Source organism: Ovis canadensis, chromosome 18 (genome assembly GCF_042477335.2).
Source record: "Ovis canadensis isolate MfBH-ARS-UI-01 breed Bighorn chromosome 18, ARS-UI_OviCan_v2, whole genome shotgun sequence".
Classification (NCBI taxonomy): Eukaryota; Metazoa; Chordata; class Mammalia; order Artiodactyla; family Bovidae; genus Ovis; species Ovis canadensis.
In genome coordinates, this window is record NC_091262.1 from 82,585,209 (window position 1) to 82,595,386 (window position 10,178).

Below are 10,178 nucleotides of genomic sequence, written 5' to 3' on the forward strand. Positions count from 1 at the left end.
ACCGCAGGCCAGGCGTGTGCGGGGACAGGGCCACGACCCAGAGCTGTTCTCAGGATGGCATCTCAGGATGGTTCTCCTCCATGGACCGTGTCTGGGCACCTGCTCCATAACGGCCCTGAGTCAAGCACCGGTGCCCCCTCCAGAGCCCCCAGACACTGAGGATGGGGGACCGACTTCTAACTCTGCGAGACAGAGGCACCACAGGCGCTCAAGCCATGGGCCACGCTGAGCCAGAGGAAGAGGCCGCCCTGAGGGGCCCAGAGGGTCCAGGAGATCTGGGAGGGGCCTGAGGGGGAGGGGCAGAGACACGCAGGGCTCAGGGCACAACGGAGCTCTTCAGAGTCAGAGTCGCAGATGGAAGACTCTGGAAGGGACGCCCCCACCAGGCCTCACCGCCTCCTCTGGCCTGGGGGAGCAGGGCTGGGGGCTGGCGGCAGGAGGGGGACACACAGCTGGAGGGGAAGGCCCCCCACCGGGTCCTGGATCTGCAAATGCCTTCTTGCTGTGTCTGGGTCTCGTTGTTTCTGCTCCGCACTTCACGGCGTTCCTGTGCTCTTGGCGAGCTTTTCTATTTGCCAATCAGAGATACCCTCCTTTGGCCCTCTTAAACATTTTGCCCTGAATTTTACTTTCTATGATATAAATACTGCATTACTTACATTTTTTTTTGGTATTTTTATAGGGATTTTTTTGCAGCTTTTTTTGAAATTAGTTCTAAATCCATCTGAAAGTCCTAATCTTTTAACACATTTACTTAACCCATTGACATTTATTGTGGTTTGTGATAAAATAAAATCTTACTTTATATTTTCTATTTTATTTGTTTTTCCCCTTCCTTACCTTATTTTGCAGCAAAAGTTTTTCTTATTCCATTTTTTCCTTAACTGGCTTTGAAATATTTGCATTCTATTTCCAATCTTCTCTTGATTACCTGTAGACTTAAACTTACAATTTTCTGGCAGCGGTCTGGGCCTAGATGCCCTCAGAACAAGGCAAGGCTCGCAGTGTAATTTTATTTCTCTCCATGTCTCACATGTCCCCCAAGCCTCCCCTGTTGACCCCACATGAAATTTTAGCTTCCGATTGTTAACATTTTTACAGTTGATACCTATTTATCTGAGCGTCACAATGTGCTACCTCTTTTTTTTTTTTTTTGCAACTTCATCCTCATCTGCACCTTCATCCTCACCTGTGAAATCTGAGCAGCAGCCCCTGAGCCACAGCCTCACCGTGAGGCTCAAATCAGGTCATCTGTGTGCATCACTTAGCAGAATTCCAACAATAACCGTCGCCAGCAGCGCCCTCGTCACCCTCCTTCCTGCTGAAACACATCTCCCAGCGGTTCTTCCAGAAAGGTGGGTGATGAGGGCCCAATGTCTTTCTTACACATAAATAATGGACTACCCAGGCATTTCCTCTCAGAACGGAAGGCTATTCTGTCTTATCACTTCCAACATGGAGAAGACAGATGTCAGTCTGATCCCTGCTCTTTTTCAGTAACATCCCCTGCCTCTCCCTCCTCACCCAACTTGGGAAGACTTTAGGATTTTCTCTGTGTCATCATTTTGCTCTCTAATGTGTCTAGAAGCAGGTTTGGTGTGTGGGGGGTGGGGGAGTTGTCTGCATTTATCCTGCTCAGCACCTGGTGGTCTCTTCCGGCGAGGCTCGTTCACCCGATTGTCTCTCGGAGCCCCAGAAGGTGGGTGCGGGGCTTTCAGGCCTGCAGGCCCCCTGTCTCAGCTCGCCCTGCGTGCTGACTCTGTCCCTTCAGCTCCCCGTCCCAGCCCACTGGCTGCCCCACGGCATCTCCAGTCTTCACGCAGCCCAGCCACAGACACATTTGGCTTGTTCCTAACGACTGTTTAAATCCCAGGCCTCTCATCAAAAAATCATCATTTTGCTCTCTAATGTGTCCAGAAGCAGGTTTGGTGTGTGTGGGGTGGGGGAGTTGTCTGCATTCATCGTGCTCAGCACCCGGTGGTCTCTTCCGGCGAGGTTCGTTCACCACCCCCCACCCCCCCGACTGTTTTTCCGACACGCCCTCCATCTCACTTCCTGGGACGCCGGTGCGTTTCGGACCCTCTCGGCCGGCTCCGCGGTGGTTTGTTCTCACGAAGGCTCCCATCCCTTGGAAACTGGACGATGTGTGCCGGTGAGCTCACCTTAGCTGCGGCTTCTCCCATGAGGCCCCTGCTGTGTCGCCTGCCACGCCCTTGGAGGCGACAAGGCCTCTCGAACCTCAGCCACCTCTGCGCACTCTCCACCAGTCAGCCTGTCCTTGGCCGGCTGAGTCCAGCTCAGCAGGAATCGCCCCCGCCCCCGGACTTTCCTGGAGGCCCAGTGGCTGAGACTTCGCACTCCCAATGCAGGGGCCCCAGGTCCCACGCCTGCTCAGAGAACTAGACCCGCACGCCAGAACTAAGACCCGGCACAGCCAAACCCAATGGGCGTGAACCAGAACACAGTCCGGGAGATGGTGAAGGACGGGAAGCCTGGTGTGCTGCAGTCCATGGTGTTGCAAAGAGCTGGACACAACGTATTGACCAAACAGCAGTCAAGGGAGCAGATGAAAGGGACCCCCAGCTCCTGACACCCGGTCGAGCCCCGCCTCCCCCTCCTGGGACACGCCCCACGTCCCTCTGGGTAACCTCCCATCCGTGCCCTCGCCCTGCCCACCTGTCCCTGTGTTTTCAGAGTTGAGCCCAGTCTCTCTCTCCTATTGCAACAGTCTTGAATAAAGTCTTCCTTGCCATTTCTAAACGTGTCCAGGGTAATTTTTTTCTCTTTTACAAAAGGAAGGCTAAAGGCTGAGACTTAACTTCAGTTTCCAGTAAGAGTGGAAGGCCAGGTCATGCCTGGTTGAGGTTACTGGGTCCAGACTGGGTGTGAGCGCTCCATACCCCTCCCAGAGCCAGCAGACACCCGGACGTGCCCTGCCTCTTTGAACCAAGATCCCACAGCCGCTGATCCTAGTTTAGACAGACCCTTGATCACCGAGGTGACCCCAGGTCGGGGGGGGGGGGTGGGGGGGGGTGGGCAGGGGACAAGTGCAGCCAATCAGTGTCCAGGTGAGAAAGCTTCATTTACACACAAGCATCCACTTCATAAGAGATCAAGGAAACGGCTTGCGTAGGGTGGGGGAAGCCCTTTTGGAACTGAGGGCCCTTTCCCTGCCCTGAGCAAAACGTGTTTGATTTCTAGGTTGTCCCACACCCAGGGACGGCTTTGTCTGCCACCCACCGAGCAGATGCCCCCACTCCGTATTGTGAGAAGGCTGCGGCCACAGACAGAACGTGGACACAGTCTCCAGCTGGGGAACATCCGGGGGCTGGGGGGATGAGACAGGGCGCAGGAGAGGGTGAAGGGACCAGTGCAGGGAGCACCAGTTTGGAGAACTTCCGCCCTTTACTTGGCACTCCCTTTTTAAAAAGAAAATGTTTATAGCCCAGGAAACCAAGAGGAGAACCAAACATGAAAAACTGCCGTGCCCTACAATCAAAGGCCAGTTGCAATGCATCGAATTTGTGCACAGAGGCAAAGAAATTGTTCCTGAAAAAAAAGTGCAAATTGCTAGTTCGCTGCATGTAAATGAACCGTTAATTGCTTTTTGCAAACAATATTTATGCAAATAGTCTCCCACTCTGCAAGGCTGTGCAGATAATGCCTTCACATCCCCGTTTGTCACCACCCCAGCCGGACCCCCGCCGCACACTCTCCTGTCTCCTTCCTCCGCAGTCCGCGGGCCCCGCTCTGCCGCCTCCTTCCCCCTTCCTCCTCAGCTCCTCTGCCCCAGGATCCTCCTCCCTGAATCCTGCCTCCTTCCTTCTGTACGTGCAGGTCCTGCTCTCAAACCTCCTATCCCCAAGTGAAAGTCAAGACCTAACAGCTCACCCTGCACTCAGCGCTGCCAACATCTCCCCATCAGCAAAATCAACAGGAAACCTAAGAGCCTGGGGGAAGTCAGGCAGACAAGTCACACTACTCCGAATACATAAAGACCTTCTGAAAACCAGTAAGAGAAGGCCCACAAGCCAGCAGAAAGAAATTTTCAAAGACAAAGCATTAGAAAATAAAACCCACTGAGTCTTAAACACATGAATGGGATCTTTAAACCACTCGCATAAGAAATGTGCTCTAAAGCTCCCAGAACTGGACTTGGGGAACCAAAGAGGATGGAAGCGGCCTGGGTCTGCATCCCCTGCAGGACTGCCAGAAACAACGAAAGACAAGAACAAACACAACCGCACGGAAACCGCGCCCTCAGCACGACTGGAAGATGAGACCGCCGGGACTTCAAAACAACTGTGAGCGTGGAAGAAAGGGAGAGAGGACACGAGACGCCAGCAGGCAGGCTCCCCTGCTCTGCAGCGAGTGAGAGCAGTCCAGCACTGGGGAGGGGGCTGCAGACGAGGGCTGGCCGGGCAGCCAGCGCAGAAGCAGAACCCCGGCAACAGGGCAGCGGGGAGCCCCACGTGCCTGCACAGCAACACGCGTGCCGCACATCAGGGCACCGACTGCGGAGACACCCGCGTAAAGTGGGGGCTTTGAGAAGCAACGGGTCAGGAGAAGCAAGACAGAAGGAGGCCCTCCCCTGTAGGAGTCACGTGGCAAAGGCAGAACGCAGTGCGACAGGGAGATTCCAGGTGCCCTTAGTGCAGGGGACTTACCGCCTGTCCCGCTCCCACCACCCCCAGAAATGAATCTATTAAGGAACCCGGACTTGGCTCTTTGCTGCACAGATGGAAGAGGGGCCACTGAACCAGCAATCTTGTCAACACTCCCCCTCCAAATCCACAAAATGAACAGAGCAAAATTACCTCTATGCTGAAGTGAAAGTGTCAGTTGCTCAGTCGGGTCCGACTCTTTGTGACCCCATGGACTGTAGCCCGCCAGGCTCCTCTGTCCATGGGATTCTCCAGTCAAGAATACTGAAGTGGGTAGCCGTTTCCTTCTCCAGCAGATCTTCCAGACCCAGGGATCAAACTCCAGTCTCTTACGTCTCCTGTACTGGCAGGAGGGTTCTTCACTCCTAGAGCCACCAATATACTCCAAAGAGCGTTGGGGGACACGGAAACCATCTTGAGTCAGAAATTCAAACTCTAAACACACAGATGGACAGAAGTGGGAAGAAGTGAAAAGGTTGGTGGAGATCAGAAGGGAAAAGGAAGGAACAGGGAAAATCATCCATGAAGCAAAGATCAAAGTCAAGACCCCTGAGAAAGAGCAGGCTGAATAAAGGCGTCAGGGAAAGGGGGAGGCGGCCAGGAGCCTGGAAACGAGAGCACAGAAGAGGCAGGAGGGGCCAGGGAGAGAGAGGGGCTGAGAAACACCAGCAAAGAGGGGGCTCCAAGGTGGGAGTGAGAAGCGGGAGGGGCTAGGGAGAAAGAGGGGCTGAGAAACACCAGCAAAGAAGGGGCTCCAAGGCGCGAGTGCAGCTGCCAAGGACAGAGACAGGCAGGAACAGTATTCACAACCACAGCCCAAGAAAGGGTCCAGAAGTAGGGCCCGGAGGCATACAGTGAAAGCCCATCCCCGAGGATACCGGGGAGGAATGACCTGCAATGATCCATTCTGAGATGATTCCTGGAGAAACACCCACACTTCCAGGAATAACTCACAAGAGCGAAAGAGCTCTCCTGGCATCAAAAATAACAGCAAGGCAGCAGTGGGGCAATCTTCCCAAAATACCAGCCAAAGTCTGAACCAAGGAGTCTGCATCTGTAGAGAAAACACTTCCTGTTTCTGAGATGCGGTGGGCTTCTGAGCCGGAAGTGCTGGTGACCTGGGTTGCAGAATGCCAGGGGGTCAGACCAGCCTTGAAGCTTCGGAAGTGACAGACCCGGGGGAGAGGGTCCAGGTCTCTCTCCCTTTGCCACGTGTTTAGATTTCAAAATGGGATGAAACTGAGAGCTATCCCACCACATCCCCAAGGCGGTAAACGAGGGCCGGTCCCTTCTGTTCTCTGCATTAGAAAGAGAAGCTTCTTCTCCAGGGCTCCTGGGGAGGTGAGTGCTGGGCTGGGGAGGCAGTGATCTGTATAGTGGTTCGTGTATGAGCCGCAGGATCATAATTTGGGTCCCTCTCCAGTGGGCAAATCTCCTTCTGCTCGACAGGGTCCATTCTACTCTCACCTGCTGCCTGGGTGGGGACCCGTCGCTGGGAGCAGATGCGGAGATTTTCTGCAGGCAAACCCAAGGCCTTCCTCTAACCCAGAGATCTCACGCTTAGCCGTTCAGGATCCCACGCCTACTTACACTCAGCATGAGATAAATAAGTTCAGATACAAAAGAGTATCCATATCAAGTCAAGGTACCTTTCAAGCATCAAGGCCATAGGAAACGGTTTCAAACATTAGAACTTAGGAAATTCTGGACCAGGAGCCCTTCTTGAGGAAACTTCCAGATGATTAACTTCATGCAACCCAAAGGATGACTCAGAAGACTTCAGCTGGACCAATGTGGTGGAGGGGAGGAGGGCGGAACGTTAATTCAGTGAAACTATGTGTGTGTCATGATAGGAATAGGGCCGCGCTTAGAAGCAGGCCTTCGTAGGAGAGAAAGATGTGTTCATCTGTGTTGCACAGACAGCAAGGGGCGGGAGTTACCACCAGAAACTAACAGTGAGGATGTGAATGAGAAAACAGGAAACTACGGGCGCTTAGAAAGTACGAGCGCAGAGGTCACCACCACAACAAAAATCAAAGCCACACAAAAGCAACAACAAGAGCAAAGAACCCACATCATAGCAAACATTATAACACGCACACAATTACAAACTATGACAGCCAACACCACACACGCAAGTCACATTAAGAAGCGTTAACGGGTTGGGTGCATCCATTCAAAGAAAAATATTCAATTTGGCTGCTCAACAGCCTGCTCAACACACTACAGGAGGGACCCACCTAAAGAGGTGTAACGGACACACACACAGTGTAAGGAAAGAGTGGGCCAAGTGAAGGTCAGAACAGAAAGCATTAAGCATGAGAGAAGGCCTCTAATGCAAGAAGACGCAATCCCGAACAAAGCGGAACAGCCAGGCCGGAAAGAGCACAGCAGCCAGCCGACGGACGGAAGAATTAGCGACTCAAGCCGTCGTGGAGCACGAGGAGCACTCGGCTTCCCCGCATCCTCGCAGGACCAGAGGGACACGGGGACGAGGAAAGAACGCGTGACTCTCACCAGGAGGCACACCCAGGCGACTCCTCCCACCCCCGGGCCACCTGGGAGTCAAGCGGGGCGGCAGGGGAGCCACGTGGGGCAGCCCTGGCAGGTCCCAGGGCCCCAGCTGGCACTGACGCTCTCGCGACACCCGGTGGGGGCGGCCTGGGATGTGGCCGTGGCTCAATCACACAGCCGTAGCCAGCTCTGCACCCGAGACCCAGGAGAGCCCTCTCCCCACAGGCGCTTCTGGTCGGGGTGCCTGAGGGCTACACCCGCACAGCAAACAGACGGCTTCACGGCCGGCCGACAGGGCAGGGCTTGGGGAGAGGTCTCACAGCCACGCACAGACACACACAGACACACAGACACACACAGACACACACACACATGCACACACAGACACACACAGACACACACAGACATACACAGACACACACAGACACACAGACACACACAGAGACACACACACATGCACACACAGACACACACAGACACACACAGACATACACAGACACACACAGACACACAGACACACACAGAGACACACACACATGCACACACATGCACACACAGACACACACATGCACACACAGACACACACATGCACACACAGACACACACAGACACACACACAGACACTCTCACACACACATACACATGCAGACACACACACATGCACACACAGACAGACACACACAGACACACACACAGACACACACACATGCACACACAGACACACACAGTCACACACAGACACACACACAGACACTCTCACACACACATACACATGCAGACACACACACAGACACACACATGCACACACATGCACACACACATGCACACACAGACACACAGACAGTCACAGGAAACAGACGGCTTCACATCCAACCAACAGGGCAGGGCTTAGGGACAGATCTTACACACACACACACACACACACACACTCACACACACATACACATGCAGACACATATATACACACACACACTTGCACACACAGACACACACACTCTCACACACATACACAGGCAGACACATATATACACACACACACTTGCACACACAGACACACACACTCACACATACACAGGCAGACACATACACACACACAGACACACCTGCGCACACATACACAGAGACACACGTGCACATGTACAGACACACGGGCATGCACATGTAAACACACATGCATATACAGACACACATACATGCACAGGCATATACACAGAGAGACACACACACACCATAGGCCTAGGGAGAACCTTCTCAGGCACTCATGGAACAGTCACAGAAACTGGTCCTAGATGGGGTCATAAAACATCAGTAAGCTCCGTAAAGCAGAGGTATTACAATAAAAAATCAGCTCATGATATGAAACTGGAATTTAACAACAACGTGAGGCGGGCAAAGGTCCTTCCCCTTGGACATTTTCTCTTTGGAAACAAACAGCTCTTAAATGAAAGTAGAAACACACATTAAGATTATGTACTTTATTTTAAAAAGAACAGTAGGGAAAATGCCACACATAGGGTTCCCAGGGATATATTTAAAGTGGTGATCAAGGGGAAAATTCATAACTCCAAACACTTTTATCAATAAACATGAAAGAAAGAAGGAGCAAAATTCCCAGCTCAAATAGCTAGAAAAAAGAACCACAGAGTAAACCAAGAGAAAGCTCAAGGAATGAAATAATGCAGGTAAAATTCAGATTAATGAGTCGGAGAACAGGAGCACACCGGCAGATTAATAAATCAGAACCTGATTTTTTAAAATTAACAAAATAGGCAAAGTAATAACTAACTTGAACATAAAAAAGGGAAAAGATCAAATACAAAACAAGAAATGACAAGAGGAAATTAACCATTGGAGCATAAGAAATGTTTAAAATAATGGGACCACTTTGTGGACATCCATGCAAATGAAATCTAAAACCCCGATGTTTCAGGTTAAACTGTGTCCCCGACTGAAAAAAAAAAAAAAGTTGCTAGTTTCGGTATGAGATGCCACCCTCAGTGCCTCAGAACGTGACCTGATTTGGAAGTGGAGTTGTTGCCAAGGTAATTAGCTAAGGTGCGGTCACCTTTGCTCACCTTAACTCGCTGGAGTCGAGTGAGCCCCTCGTGCAGTGTGGCTGCTGGCCTCATAGTGCCCCCAGATGGGGGATCTGGGGCTTCCCTGGTGGTCCAGTGGGTAAGAATCCGCCTCCCAATGCAGGGGATGCAGGTTTGACCGACGTCTGGGAAACTAAAAGCCCACACGCCAAGGGGCAGCTAAGCCTGCACACCACAGCTGGAGAGCCTTCATGCCGCAGAAAAAGACCCCGCGTGCCACAGCTAAGATGTGCTGCAAGACAAGTAAATACATAATTTAAAAACACAAGAGAGGAATTCAGATACCCTCCCGCAGAGAAGGAAGACACCAGGTGAAGCTGGAGACAGAGACGGGAGTGAGGTGCCCACAGCCAAGCGCAGTCAGCAACCAGCAGAAACCAGGAGGAGGCAGGAAGCTCCCCGCAGGTCTCAGCAGGAGCCTGGCCCTGATGCCATCTTTGCTTCACACTCGTACCCTCCAGAACTGAGACAGTAAAATTCTGTTATTCTAAGCCACCCAGTTTGTGGCACTTTGTTACAGAAGTCCTGGGAGACTAATACACTTAATACAAGGGATAAATTCCTAAAGAAATGGTCCCAGGTCGGGAAGATCTCCTGGAGTAGAGAATGGCAGCCCACTCCAGTATTCTTGCCTGGAAAATTCCACGGACAGAGGATCCTGGTGGGCTACAGTCCACGGGGTCATAAAGAGTCAGATGTGATTTAGCACACAGCACGCAGGCAGTCACCTAAAGAATTGCCTGTTACCAAAACTGACCTAACCAGAGACAGAAAACATAAACAGAATAATTTCCAGAGAAGAAACTGAGAAAGTTGTCAAGGAACTTCCCCATTTAAAAAGCCATCAGGCCCAGACGGTTTCACAGGGAATTTCTACCAAATTTCCAAAGACCAAAAAGTTCTA